This window comes from Miscanthus floridulus, chromosome 8 (genome assembly GCF_019320115.1).
Source record: "Miscanthus floridulus cultivar M001 chromosome 8, ASM1932011v1, whole genome shotgun sequence".
Lineage (NCBI taxonomy): Eukaryota > Viridiplantae > Streptophyta > Magnoliopsida > Poales > Poaceae > Miscanthus > Miscanthus floridulus.
Window position 1 is genome coordinate 51,110,746 of NC_089587.1, and position 5,785 is coordinate 51,116,530.

Consider the following 5,785-nt stretch of genomic DNA (forward strand, 5'->3'; position numbering starts at 1 on the left):
GGTTGGTGGTGATGTCGAGGAGTTCCTTGGTGGTTCGTGGGCCCTTGTGTCCTAGCTTTTGAACTAGGGACTCGCAGGTGGTCTCGGACAGAAAAGCTCCTATAACGTCAGCGTCGGCGACGTTAGGTAGCTCGTTGCATTGCTGGGAGAAGCGCCGGATGTACCCATGGTGGGTTTCTCCGGCCTTCGGTCGGTAGTTCTTGAGGTCCCATGGGTTCCCAGTTCGCTTGTATGTGCCCTGGAAGTTTCCCACAAAGATCTCCTTCGGGTCCGTCCAACTTTGGATTCTGTTGGACGAAAGGTGTTCCAACCATGTTCATGCCGAATCGGCCAAGAACAATGGAAGGTTGTGGATAATAAAATTTTCATTATCTGCACCACCAGCTTGGCAAGCAAGCCGGTAATCCTCGAGCCATAGTTCGGGGTTCGTTTCCCCAGAGTACTTCAGGATGTTGGTGGGTGGTCGGTAACTTGGCGGGAAGGCAGCGTTGAGGATGTGTCGACCGAAGGCCTGAGGCCTCGGTAGGCCAGGGCTCAGGCTTCGGTCCTCATTGCTGTCGTAGCATCCACCACGATGAGGGTGATAGCCGCGGCTAGCTCCCTCTCTTGGGTCATCATAGGTACGCCTACGGACGTCGAGGGTGTCGTGTGCGTCTCGGTTGTGGCTGAGATGCTAACGCACCGGGACCGTGGTGCGCTGCCTAGCATCTTGTGGCGCCTGATGGACCGACGCTTCCCTACCGGGGTGCTCCGAGGGCATGCGCTGGCTGGAGTCGAGCTCGCATCGCCGAGACAGCGAGCTCTCGGCCTGCTACGCCTCTGCACGCTCGAGCAGTGTGCGAATCTCATGGTGAGCCCGACGATCCTCAGGCATCGCGGCCTCCGAAAGACCACGGATCAAGGCCGCTGCAGCGGTGATGTTCTGGCTTGCCCGAGCAAAATGAGGGAGGGTTTCATCGTCCACAATGATTCTCTGGTTCACATCGTGGGCCATGGCGCATGTGCGCCCGCCATCTCTGTGGCGCTCTATCTCCTGATTGAGCTCTGTGCGTTCCTAGTCGAGCTAGAGTCACGCTTCCTCGAGCTCTTGGTGTCAGGCTTTTAGCTGCTTCACCCGTATGCGAGGTGGGGCCACTGTCTCCCCCTCGACCTTGTCGTTGAGGTCATTCGTCGAGGTACCTTCCTCCCCATGGATGCTCTCAATGTGTCCCTCGGGGGTACCGGTCATGAAGCACTCACGGGAGGGGTGATGGCTCCCCCTGCTAGACTCAGAGCCAGAGGGTGACTCCAGCCCCTCTACGAGGAGGTCATGGAAAGACTCCGCGACACGTTCGATCACCCCCATGAACTCATTGTTTGTGGGGGACGGGATCATGCATTGTACCAGAAGGTGGCCAACGGTCTCCACGGCGTTGCATAGATCGAACGGGAGCACTGTCGGGGCACTCCAGATAAGGTGTTCTGGGAAGAGCAGTTCTCCCCCGGTTAGCTATGCCATGACGTTAGCGAAGGAGAAGGTGAGGTGGCGCAAGGCCTCCCGGGATGGTTGGGATCCTAGGAAGACGCCGAGCCGATGCCCCAAACTCCCATAGTCGAAGTCGAGGAACTGGCTGCTTTCGAGGGCGTGGGCCTCCGATGCATGCAGCCGTAGCTCCTCGAGCCTCTCGGTGATCACGTCGAGGCCGGTGGAGTGGAAGGGTTGAATGGTGACTAGCGCCCGCGCCAGCTCTCCCTCTGCCGTGATGATGAAGTCCAGGTCCTCGAAGCGCACGTATGCGCCCGGGACCCAGATGATGCCGTGACTAGCCATCCATGGCCTGATGTTAATATCAGGATGCGCAAAGGTCCCCTACCTGGCATGCCAACTGTCAGTATTTTGAATAAACACCAACGAGTAAATTTGTGTTATTACGTGTCTGGCTTGGATGGTGTGCTAAAAAGACACAAGGTTTATACTTGTTCAGACAGAATGTCCCTACGTCCAGTTCATGGTTGCTGCTCTTGTTATTAGCACTGAAAAGTTCATAGTAGGGGTTACAAACGGGCGAGAGAGGGACAGGTCCCAATTCTCTGATGGAAAGGTCGAATGGGCGCTGAGAGCTCGGTTGCTGCTCAACTGTGTGCTCGAGGTTCAAGACTAGTGATTCTACTGCGATGTAGTGTGATATGTGATGTGGTCCATCGATCCCCTTAGTGGGGTGCCCTGCTTTCCCTTTTATCGGCCAAGGGAGAACATACAGATGGGAGAGAAAAGTAAAACGAGAGGCAAAGGAAGTCTTTCAAGGACGCCGGGTCTTCCTTTTCCTCTATGCGGGCACTGCTGACATGGCAGGCGGTGGCAGGGATAGCCCCACGCCAGGCGCATGGCTGCTGATCCTGATAGGGCTACGCTGGGCGTGTGTCCGCTAACAATGTCAGGTCCTGACATTGTCAGCGGGTTATCACGTCCCATCCCGCCCCGGCGGGCGACGCAGCGGACCAGGGTGCTGATCAGCGGCCACACAGGGAGCAGGCAGCACAGTGACTGCACGTCCGTTACTATGGGTGATGCGAGTTTCCTTCTAGACCATAGCGGTTGTCATTAGCTTATGTAAGGATCTGTGCCCGAGGGCAAATGACGGCACCCACAACACTATAGTTAAAATGTCGACGCCTACAACACTATTTGGGCTCTAACATGCCTGGAAGGTCGCAAAGCACCCTTTTGGCATGGCCTGACGGTACTGTCCTGCAGGGATGCCAGGTACGGTCCTCGGTATTGCGGTTGTAAAGGAGTCGTGCGCAGACATCGGGCGAGGCGGAGCTAGGGTGAGGCGGAGCCAGCCCTCAGACGTCGGGCGAGGCGGATCCAGCCCTTAGACATCGGGCGAGGTGGAAACAACCCTCAGACATTGGGCGAGGCGGAGCCAGGGTGAGGCGGAGCCAACCCCAGATGTCGGGCGAGGCGGTGCTAGCCCACAGACGTCGGGCGAGGTGGAAACAGCCCTTAGACATCGGGTGAAGCGGAGCCAACCGTCGTGGGTCGGGCGAGGTGGAGCCAGCCCTCAGACGTCGGGCGAGGCGGAGCTAACCCTTGGGGGTCGGACGAGGCAGAGCCAACCCTCGGGAGCTGGCCGAGGCCGAGCCGTCCCTCGGGGGCCGGGGGAGGCGGAGCCCACGGCCTTGGTGGCTGGATGAGGCGGTGCCTAGCAAGAGGTGCAGTCATGCTCCTGATGCTTGGATGAATCAATGTTGATGGTTATTAGCTCCTTCTCTTTGGGTACCCTACTATCAGCCCCCGACACTAGGTTTTCAATCAGAGTGAAGACTAATGGCCGAGTGAAGGCCATCGACTACTGAGGGAAGACGGGTCGGATCGGCGCTGGAGGCATTGCTGCGGGACTCACGTACGTCGCCATGGGGGCAAACACCTTGAATTTCAGTACTTTGTTGCGGTGCAAGTCTGTCACATATTTTCTTCCTAATTCTACATATTGTTGCTTTGTTGCCAGAGGATTTGATGCGACTCTTAATTTCAAGTATAATAGTTACCACTATGGTAAGTTTGTTCATATTCATTGTGGCTCTAGGAAAAGATATGCCTCTTTGCCAAGTTTATAAAATATGCTATCTGCAGTAGCTGCAGTTCTTTGAACTTGAACTATTGCTTGGAGGTCACTAGCAGAGCAGCATGTATTTTATCAAAGCCAGCAACACTAGGCATGCTATTATTGTGTGAACATTTTTCATAAACTTTAATTAGTTGTTCTGTTTAGGAAAATTGATTACTATGAAGTATTCCTCATAGAAGTGTGTCAGATTTATTTGAATGTACAACTCCATGTAGAATTTTTTCCATTCAGACCATTGCCAAATTCTTTGGTTGAAATACTGTCACCAAAGGAAATGCTAATGAACTTATCTTTTTATATTAAAATTTGTCTGATGATCAGTCTGAGCATATAGCATTGGCAAGGCTGTCTCATAGGCCTGATGCTAATTCTAAACTTGCAGCTGCTGTCATGAATAGAAACTGAATGGATCGATCGGCTACGTGTGGCGGAGGAGATGGATGTTACTATTGTGAAACAAGTGGATTATGGCATTCAGTTTGAGGACTACAGCAGCCACAAAACTGTTCTCAAGTAAGCCTTCTTTTGCTAGACGCAATCAAACTATCAAAGTGGAGAATAATATGAAGTGTATGCATCTTTTTCTTTTTGGCAGACTTCACAATGCTCCAGCAGGAACACAAGATATTCAGAAAGCAATTTTCAAGGTTTGTGACTGCTAATTATTGTTTTCTTTGTTTCGCAAAATGTGGAAAAAAATATGAGGAACCTTTGAACAACCTCTTAGCTTGGATTGTTCATCTGAAGATTAAAGACAAAATAAGTTGCTCAATTCTAGACCATCTCTTTGATTACCTCCCTAAATTCAAGTTGGTTTCCTTAACTAATTCGAAAACTTTGAATACTGCCTATTATTTCGTCATATTTCATCTGAAAAACAAAATATTAAAACTAACATATGGAGAATTTTTATTTATAAATTCTTCAAAAATATTTGTTTTTAGAATGAGCAGATCCGAAAAGGTGGAATCATACTATCAGTTAACTAAGATGGGCCTTTTTTTTTCTTTGGCTTGCCCTGAATTGTTGCAACTTTATTGGCATGGCTTACATTTGTAAACTCTACAGGATGAGTCAACGGTTGGCATTGATACACAGATGCTTGATGCTGAGCACAACCAGCTGCCAAAGCAACTGTGAAAATAATAATTGAATGTAGAATAAATTCTTGTGCTCAATATGATGATGTTGTAACTAAGATATTTTTTTATATCTTGGTATGGCCATGTCCTGTATACATATGGAGCTTTTACTGGCAAAAGTAGGAAGAGATGACAAGCATTTCAGTTTCATGAGAATGTACATATGTGATTAGATTGGTTTAGTGGGGACTAGGTAAAATTCTCATCTTGAGAGAAGTGAAATTCATTCAGAAATCTTGATATATTTAGCAAGCACATGCTGATCGTCTCGAGTTTGAGTTATGACATTTAGAACACGAATTGTGCACTGAGATTGCCATGTATTGTGGTTGCCGTTATACTACATGAGTTGCAACACGTTCAAATTTAAGTTATCATGATATTATTTTGTTCCCGTTGCAACGCACGGGCATGATCCTAGTCTCAATAAAAAATTGGAAAACAAAGGTCATTGCTAGGTTAAAGACAGTAACACAGTAGTAAGTATCATCTTGTCACTGTCAGATAGAGACTTAACCTGATAGTGATCCTAATACTATCACTGCCGGGTGTAGCCTTGACTCGGTAGTAATATTTTACTATCATTGTTGGATCTAAGAATCGGAAGTGATAACTGATAAGCAAGGCCATAATTACCGATTATTATCTATTGGGTCTGATTCCGGCAGTGATGTTTAAGTTTGAATCTGACATTGATCGACGGACATATAGGAGTGTGGATTTGTGTCGGTGGTGGTAGGCGACTGTTACCGGTAGTCACCATCATCATAGCAGTAATGTGGCTGATAAGTGATTAGGATAGGGAACTGCTGAGTATTCCGTGGATCTGGTCGGTGGTGATAGGCGATCATTGCCGGTGGTCATCATTAGCTGTAATGTGGCTGATTAGGATAGGGATCTGAACTCTTGCTGATAAACTTTTTCTGCTGGGTTGTTAGCAATCGACCAATCGTGGATGTCATGAAGGTCGCATGGGCTACTAGATCCCAAGCATGTGCACGCACACACACTGAGCTGTGTAAATGGTGCCTT

At 49.4% G+C, this 5,785-nt stretch overlaps 1 long non-coding RNA gene across 1 annotated transcript; it reads left to right on the forward strand.

Moving 5' to 3' along the window:
* Positions 1 to 3,472: 3,472 nt before the first annotated feature.
* On the forward strand, positions 3,473 to 4,965 carry LOC136471988 (uncharacterized). Its single transcript, XR_010762188.1, has 4 exons — positions 3,473 to 3,538; positions 3,994 to 4,124; positions 4,207 to 4,258; positions 4,680 to 4,965. It is a non-coding gene; the product is annotated as an uncharacterized lncRNA (long non-coding RNA).
* The last annotated feature ends 820 nt before the right edge of the window (positions 4,966 to 5,785 follow it).